Source organism: Egretta garzetta, unplaced genomic scaffold, assembly GCF_000687185.1.
Source record: "Egretta garzetta isolate BGI_Z169 unplaced genomic scaffold, ASM68718v1 scaffold105, whole genome shotgun sequence".
Classification (NCBI taxonomy): Eukaryota; Metazoa; Chordata; class Aves; order Pelecaniformes; family Ardeidae; genus Egretta; species Egretta garzetta.
In genome coordinates, this window is record NW_009259598.1 from 219,462 (window position 1) to 228,778 (window position 9,317).

At 44.1% G+C, this 9,317-nt stretch overlaps 1 long non-coding RNA gene across 1 annotated transcript; it reads right to left on the minus strand.

Annotated features, from left to right (window-relative positions):
- Positions 1 to 1,120: 1,120 nt before the first annotated feature.
- Positions 1,121 to 4,905, minus strand: LOC118452224. The gene is made up of 2 exons (XR_004841917.1): positions 4,852 to 4,905; positions 1,121 to 2,759 (listed from the first exon to the last, which is right to left on the minus strand). It is a non-coding gene; the product is annotated as an uncharacterized LOC118452224 (long non-coding RNA).
- Positions 4,906 to 9,317: the final 4,412 nt, after the last annotated feature.

The following is a 9,317-nucleotide window of genomic DNA, read 5'->3' on the forward strand; positions in this document are numbered from 1 at the left end:
GGTGTCACGCACCCAGGAGCCCCCAGGCCGCTGGGTGTGGGCAGCTTGGATTTCAACCCCAGGGTCATTGGGGTGCCTTCATCCAGCACCCGCTTTTTTTTGCAGAGGGCAGCGGGGTCCTCCAAAACATGCAGGAGCATAACCAGGCCCCAGAGTCCCAGCCGGCTGCACCCCCAGGGAGCCCGTAGCCTTGTCTCTGCCACCGTTAGCCCGAACAAGCAACAACAAACAAACGAAGGGACTAATGAGAGCCCGTATTTATTTTCCAGTCTGATACTTCAGGTCCAGATGGCTTCCTAACGTGTGAGGTGTGACGGGGGGGAAGGACAGCGAGAGAGGGACGAGCAAGTTACATTTGCAACTGAGATAAGCGGTGAGATAGGAACTGCAGAGGCTCCTACACTTATTTTTTATAGAGCGTGCCACATACTTGGGCATCTGTACGCTCCACCTCCCACTCACGATCGTGCAAGGTATTGCATAATGTTACTGTTTGAATTTACAGAATTAACCGAATTGTTTTCAAAGGGAAAAATGCATGCTCTATTCCCTCATTTGCAGTCCAACTATAGATCTTTAAACGTATGTTAACTGTGGAATCTGAGAGCAGCCAAACAGTCCGTGAGTCTGTTTTGCCAAGTGCTCGGGTTGGAACAGAGCCTGTCAGAGCCTTAAAACCATGGGAAAACGTTATTTAACGCTGAACAGTCTTACATGTCAACCTCCAAGTACTCTTTCCTGTGTGTACTGTTTAATCTACTGTTAACACATCAGAACTCAAAAAATAATGTATTTATTGTTGGCCTGCATGAAAAATAACATATCAAAGATGATTTAGAAATAAAGTCCCAGTACTCCCACTGATTTACACAGCATCTAACCTAACCTCGAAAGAGCAGCTATGCGACGGCACAGTCCTATCCATGAAAGATGACAAAAAAAAAAAAATCTATAGGTGTTCCTGTCTCAGAGTTGAGTGTTGGGAAGACAGTTAAATAGTGAATAAAATAATTTCAATAACTGATAAGCAACTTCACTATCTCATTTTCCCTCTTTTTGTGAGAACTTACTTTTGATTTAAACAGCAGGTTTTGTTATTTTCCCTTAGCATTTTTGGTGGTTTTTTTTTTTTTTTTAAATATGACCAACTTTTGCAAACTTTTTCATTTTGACCTCAGTTTTGAAACTCTATACTCTTAGATTCGCACTGGAATTGGCTTATTATAATCACATTAGGTTCCAGTCTCGCAAAGATTTGCATACACGCTTAATGTCAAGCATGTGAATAGCCCTGTTAAGTTCAGGAGGACGACTCGTGCACAAAGCGGCGCACAGACGTCTCCAAAAGCTGGTTGCTGTGTGTTGGAACATCAAAACACATTATCTGTCACTTAGTTTTATAACAGAGCTGTGGAACTAATGTGTTATTTGAAAAAAAAAACCCATTCTGAACTCATCTCAAACCCCAGAGGCACAACTTAATTTAATTTCTTTGCTCTCCTGGTTTTTAAAGGGTGCAAGTTCAAATCCAGCCGTGTCGCTTCAAGTGAAAGCAGTGGCCAAGACAGCTCAAGCAGAGCTAGGCACCTGCAATCGTATTTTAATTTCCTTCATCTTTATTCAAGTACATAAAATATACTTAAAAAGGGGAGAAAATTATCATCTGGAATTGAGAACTGACCTTTTTTGTTGATTCATTAAGCCTCAAAAATGAGTAATATCTGCTTCAGCTGTTTGTTCTGTGGCCATTTTCTTCAGAATTGTTGAAATTAATGCAATTGCTAAAAACGACCTTTAGGTTAAAAGCCTGATATCAAAGCGATTCGCCTCAGCTGCAGTTTATTTCAGCTGGATTTGCAAGCACTCAGCTGCACTTCCAAAAGTTTTGCATGGAGTCTATATAACCCTGTTCAGTCCCGCCAACTTCTGCGAGGCAGCACAAGCGCTCAGCACCATCACCTCGGTGATGTTCTTTTTAATCTTAACATGCAAATCATAGTTTAAAAACTCTTTTTCAGGTGAAGTGTTCAGAAGACAGATCTGAAATTGTGGTTGACGGTGGAAGAATTTTTATTTTTCCAACCAAACCGGGCTAAAAGGAGCTAAGTCACTCTCGTTTAACAGAAAATCAATGAGGATTGAAGATATATACTAACCTTTCGGTATTATTTAATAGAGCGCAATCCCACAAAAAAGGAGTTATCAATCAGCCAAAGTGCTGACTGAATCAGTTGTGAAGCAGCAGTTTGGCTGAACGTTGCGTTAAAAGCTGCATAAACCCCTGTGCTCAGAAAATGGCCATGTAGAGAGAAATCGGGCAAAACAGCCCATACAGCACCTTGGCTCGGAAACTCTGACATTTTCACAGTGTAGTAATGCTGATTGCCTTGAACGTACAGCAATTAGTGCAGCGAGCGTTCAGCCATTTGGGGGAAAAAATGAATTAGTACTGACTATTCTGGTCTTCATTCAGTCTTTCTCTTTCATGTCTAGTTTCTCTTAAGTTGGGAAAAGGAAAAGAGCCATAATCGCGTTACCAGCCAACGCTCCGCCGACCCATGATACGGGAAATTGAGAGGATTAAAAACACTTTCCCTGGTTGCTTCGGCAAGAGTCAGACATGGAAACATGAAAAGGTATCACCATCCTTCGTGCAGTGTCTCACTAGAGTTCTCAGCTGTGTTTATAATTTTCTATGTTTTTCTTCTCTCCCATCATCACATACTTAAAACCTGAAAATTATTGGTTTAGTCTGGTACCTAGAATGTGAAAAGGTTCAGTAAGAAAACAGATTCTTTCTTTTTCCTATAGGATAAAATAAGTGTAAAGTTTTCTAAGAGGCTGTGGATCTTTTCAAAGGTCTGCACTGAAAGGTGCATTTGAGGGTGACCGAGCCCTGGCCCAGGCTGCCCAGGGGGGCTGTGGAGTCTCCTTCTCTGGAGATACTCAACCCGTGCCTGGACGCTGTCCTGTGCCCCCTGCTCTGGGTGAGCCTGCTTGAGCAGGGGGGTGGCACTGGGTGAGCTCCCCAGGTCCCTTCCAACCCCTGCCAGTCTGGGATTCTGTACGATTCTGTGCACTGAAAGCTTTCTAGGTGGTGTCCAAAACATGGCAAGTGCTGGGTCTCTGTTAAAAAATCCTGATAATTTTTTAGTGTCTCTTAAGGGAGGGGGGGAATCATCGCTTCATCTGCTTTTTCTTTCCCGCTTACATCTGGAAGTACCTAATAAATACATCCCATAAAGTTGCAACTTGACAGACCTAATTAGCTGTCAAAATAAACTTACACAGAATGATTGTTTACGATGAAGGCTTCACTTTCCAAATAAAAAAAAAGATGCTTAGATAATAAACTCCGAAATAAATGCAGGAATAACAAGTCAGTAGTATTTCAAGATAAACATCTGTATGTTATGTGAGACAGAAACAAAGAAATTGTACCCATATAAATTTTTATCACACATCCTTAATATAAACAGCCAACATATTTCTGCCTGGCCTAACTTACGGAATTTTGGATGTTCACTTAATGGCTGAGTGATTTTTATCACTCAATTTTGTATTTTTAAGTATGTAAACTACATAAGGCAAAAAAAAACCCCATAACGAAAGGAATGTAAATCAACTATGTGTCAGCGTGGGTCACCTCACAGGCACACCTGCACCTCGGCTCAGTATCTGTCAGGGTCACCCCCCCCTCTGTTTCTTGTGCTGATTTTAATGTATTTTAAGCCCTGGCCTGAGGCACTGGATCTGTCAAGTAGGTGTTTCCCAAACTCCTTTCATAAAATGTTAATATGATTTTTTTTCTTTATTTCCTCCAACTAGCTCATTCCTCTTCATCGAAGTGTGTCCTCAGATGCCGTACGCACACTAGGACAGTTGGTCTTTACAGACAGAAACTGTCTTTCCACTACCAACCTGCTACATTTCCTGCTGTCTATTTTGAGTTCCTGACTAGTACATACCACAAAAACCAAATATGTGCACACCTCCACGGTTCCTGGGCTTGCAGAGCACCAGCTCCCCGCATTTGTCAGTGTATTGGGAACCACAGAAGAAACAGTGCTTGGCTTTTTGCTGAAGGGTCACTGTACAGGGCTGGTGGGTGAATTAATGAAACCAGAGCATAGAGCCCACATGCCAGCTGCTGAGATTGCTCTCGCAGTCGCAGAGCATTCAGAGAAAACCTACGGAGAAACCCAGGCCCTGAAACAGAAAATATTTTCTGAAAGCATATTTAGCAGAAATTCTGATACCGAAGAAACTTTTCTACATGCTGTCCCCGAAACCAGCGGGACTCACACTCGCTCTCCCCGACAGCAAAATCTCTGTATTCTGATGTGTTCACGCTTGCTCTTCTCGCACCCGTTCATATCAGAAGTCCCCAGTGCCTCTTCCGTGCCCATCCTCTGGTCAGACAGACAATTCCCAAGGGCGTCTCAGGTTATTCTCTAAAGCTATGGAGGCTCCTTTCCAACGAGGAGTAGATGGCTCAGTGTTATTACTTTATCATGAAGATCATTACAGAGAGCCAGCAAACTCCAATCCTCTTCAAGTCTGCCTATCCCCTTTTGAAGAAGGACGAGATGATTAAGAAATCACACCCTAAATTCCCATTTAAAGTGGTTTACGAGTTCTGTCTGAACAGGTTCTTCACCTTCACAGATGACTTTCTGAAAGCAAGCTCTATACTCTAAAAGTCTCCACAGATACCTTTGCTTTTTCTCTACAAGATTGAGCTTTTAAGACTTCTCTGCCCCTCTCTATCCAGAGCTATGCATAATCAGGAGGCCAGCCTGCCTCACCCACAGTCCTGAGACATCTCCCTGTGCATTCGCACACACTCACCCGGATGATGCCCCTCTGCTGCTAAGCACCAAGCCTCATTGTACCAGGGCATAGGCAGCTCTAAACATCTGCAGCTCTCCCAAGATGTTTATGGCAGCTGCAGAGAGCTCCTCTCTGACCTCTGGTAAAGCTTATGCTCTGGACATGGCAGCAAAGTCAGATGCTGGGTTCAAAAGGACAATATTTCAACTGCGCTTTGACCAACACAGCTGGAACTTCTCCTTTCCACCATTCAAGGAAAATGCAGGTAGTGTCAGGTTTAGGAAGAAGAAAGGATGATCCCTTACTCTCATCAAGCTGGGGTTCTTCAAGACAGAGTCAGCAGGATACCACTGCATGTCCTCCAACCCAGCTCTTCAGAGTGCTCTGTAACAAACCCATGGAATTTCAAGGGAATTGAGGGAACATCACAACAGTCCTGTGCTTGCTGCCCCTGCCTAAGAGCAGGGTGAGGCAGAGGGCTTGTACGTGGCCGACAGAGATACGAGCCAAGAGAAACTGCATCTCATCAGCGCAGAGCAGCTGTGCAGCTACAGCAGGGCAACATCAACACCGTCCTATCAAAAACTACAGGCGCTGGAGGGTTATCCCAAGTACTACACGGCATGAGCTGCAACAAAGAGACAGCAGAGAAACACAACGTCACCTCGTCCAGTTGCCAGTGGAGATGAGAGCTGAGAAAATTCTGGTAATATTGCCATTTTCTCTTATTTGAGGTCTGTAGAGCAAACCCAGGATCACTTAAGGGAAGGAAGAAAACTAGAGAGTACCGAAAGCGTACGTCCTGGCTACACCAACCCAAAATGACTCAGCAGCTACAGAAGGGGTGGAGAGTTGAGAAATGCTGCATCTATTACTGCGTTCGTATACTTTCTCAACAAATACTTTTCTGTAGCCCTGGGACTGCGTGCTCTGAGCTCTTGCACAGGGAAAACTCTTGGCACACGTCCCTTGGGATGGACTTTGGAATGACCAGCTGAACCTGACCCACTGCAACGGGGAAGAAGATACCAACTAAGAAAATATTTATGCTGCAGTCCAAAGGCATTATCACAACTAACAGTCGTACCCGCCTAGCGTTGAACTACCTAGTGACTACCTCGATAAGCTGTGGATCTGCAGATACACCAGATTCAGCACAGGCTGAAAAAAATTGCTGAAGATCCTGAGTAAATATTCAGGCTGACGTGTGCCAAACTCCTTCCTACTTCACGACCGTGCTATTAATACCGAGCTCAGTAGCTTTAAGCTGGTTCAGATACGCTTGCCTGAGCTGCAGTCACACCGCTGGATTGCAGGGTGGATCTGTGCGTTGCCCCCAGTGTACGGGAAAGGATTTGGGATGCGACTGCAGTAATTTGGAGATATTTGTAGCTTTTACTGTCAACTGCAGGCAGAAAACATTACCAAGAGATCTTAAGAGCTGGGTAGCTTGTTGACAACCAAGCACCTACAATCGTAGGGAAAAACTGTAGGTCCAAACCAGTTCTCTATTTGTGTACATACTTTTTACATCATTTTACACCTGGCAAACCTATGTCAGAGCTGGTGAGAGCCTTACACTTGATAGCTTCCCAGAACACCCCCGCAAAACGGACCGATTGTGTAAGTCTGAGCTCACAGGCAGGCTGTCAGACCACAGGAAGTATTGAACCCGAGTGAATCAGAGCTCCATCACTGTTCAGGCTTTTTTCTGCGCTAACTTTAATATGTAGGGACACGTAACCTATCCAGAGCTTTATTAGAGCCCATCCAAGAAAACTGACAATTCCATCCATCAGCAAAACTGCAGGTAGATGCCTGATTATCTATTTCTGATACTTATTTCTGTCTGGTGATCTTCTGAAACCTGGGAAGAGTCCAGAAGAGTCCCTGACTCAGCCTTAAAGCACAGAGAGCGAGAGCTTTGTGCGCAAAGTTAGCTTGCTCTTTCTAATAGGAGCTCCCTGCTCCTGAGACGTTTTGACGGGTAACAGGTCTGAGCCTTCGTGTCCCACTGCCCTTCTGCGACACCTGCATTGTTCTGCAGCACAGCTGGAGAAGTCACAGTGCAAACTGTTGCCATTCACAATAGGTCTCCCTCCAACCCTGATGGAGTAGCAGTATTAGACACCAGCCAGGCAGGTTTGCAGCAGCCTTGTGGCTTTTTTTTTTTTTTTTTTTTTTTTGTTTTAAAGAATGTTTATCAATATGGTGATAGGCGCTTTATATATATAAATATAAATATATATATCTTAGATATATATCACTCCTCGGAGCTGGCTGTGCACTTGTATCCTGCTCAGCACATAACCAGCAGAAAATAAGTTGTTGGGTTTTGGTGGGGGTTTTTTGTTGCTTTTTTGGGTTTTTTTGGTTTCTTGTTGTGGTGGTTTTTTTTGTTTTTTTTTTTCAGTACGTCTTTAAATTTTGAGTTAGCAATTAGCATTTCCAGGACTCTGATTATTAACCAAAGTGGTGTTTAAAGGAACTCACAGGTTGGGAGGCATCCTAATACATCTTTAAAGATTTCTTGGTGGGAGCGAAACATGCTCATTCATATTTTGAGCAGGAATACATAAAGGCCTGTAGAGGGAAAAAAAAATAAATCTATTCTGTAGCACTGCAGGGGGGGGGATAAATAGCCCCTAAAGACCCCATTGTACTTAGGAAACTCTGACAATTAACTGTTTAGCACACGGACAATGAGAACTTCCAAGCATAGAGGAGGAGGGGAAAAATTCTTCAAAAAGTACTGCCTGGTCTCCTGGACGTCACCTCAGATACCAGTGGTCAAGACCTGGCAGTTACGTTGCTTTAGAATAAGCCACAGGAGCGCGTATGGGATGTATTTCAGAAGGACTGGTGAGAGGTATTGGCTGCAGGATCATCAAGATGAATTAGAGAGCACACCAGGAATTTATGTAACACCAATGTCAGACTTTGACGCTACCTTGGAGTTCCCAAACCCTGCTCTGCCACATTTGCTATCCTGCAGTAGCCCACCCTGGGGATAAGTTGCACTTGGTTTACTCTAAGCACGGGTACTTAGGTGCTCATGAGACCCAAACTCATCACGCTAAGAACCTGCAGACACAGTTCTGCTAACACCACAGTCACTTCCACATCCCATTTGCTTACTTAGTTCTTGTAATTAGTTTTCCTCTCTCCTCTGTTCTAATGGTAACAACGTTTATAGCAAACAGCCAGGTACTTGAGCGGTGGCTTGGGACACATATGCATCAAAAAATGCCAGGCTTCAGATGGTATCAGTATACCTCCTGTACATCAAATGACTTTAAAGATCAAAACATACTTTTAAATTTGAATGGCTTAGCATCTTGTAGAACCAAAGGATGGAACAAACTTTCCCTGGAGGGAGAATCCAGATGAGTGGTTCTGGGGTCATAAACCAACCTCCCTCTGTTTATGCATTGCACTCTTCTTACCCCAGCGCGACCTGAACACCTTTCCAAAGCAATTAAATCCAGGCAACTTGAATAAGCATTTTCTCACGTCATCCTATGTTTTTTCTTGCCCACATCCAGGAGCAAAAGAGAGATTGTTGCGTTGTTTTTCACCTCATATAAAACTCCACATCTACTAAAGCAGCAGCGCGTTAGAGCAGCGCCCGGTCCCACCCCGGCACACACAGGGACTGTGAGCGTCTGAGAGAGAGGCAATTGCTTGTAGCTACCAAGAATTACTCACTAAATAAGTGAATTAATTAAAATTTGCATCAAATAAGAAATGCAAAACCTCAATGAAAGTGCAGTAAAGGGAATCTGTGAAGCTCTTATTCACCGGGATGTTTTCTAGCCCATAGTGGTTTTTGTGAGATATTCCATTTAATAAGATCATCTCAGATGCAATTTATAATGATGCTGATGGAAGGAGCTAATCTGATACCAAGAAACTAAGATACCCAAAATCATTTACTGTGCTCACTGAGTTGAATTACTCTCTTCCTCCTTCTGCTAATGCTAGATTGTTCATGCAACATGTTTTTATGCTTCCCTCCCCCCCCCAATATATGATCCCTTTGTTTGTTACTTTGAGAGCTGAGCCTTAAGACTGACAATTGACTGTTTTCCAAATGAACAGTTTAAATGCCTCTTCGTACTGAGGAAGGGAGCAGCCCTTACAAGAGAACTGAAGCAGAGGGCCCCTGGTTTAACTGATCCGGCAGGGCAGAAGGAATGGGAATTTCGCTGTGTAAGGAAATGCCAGCCCTGCTGAGAGAGAAAGGCAGCCTGGAGCAGGCGGCAGGGAGAGGGAGCTCAGCGAGAGATGAGCGTGGCCAAGAGAGAATGCGTGGGGAAACCAGGCAAAGCAGAAAGCAGGACTGCGCGAGGATAACCCAGCTCCTTGGGATTCCCAGTCTATCCATGGGGAAAAGCGGCCTTGAATTCTCAGGGTGTGTCTGCAGCTAGCAGTAAGGAGGAGACAGCCCCGAGCAAAACCCAGGGAATGAAATAAGGAGAGGA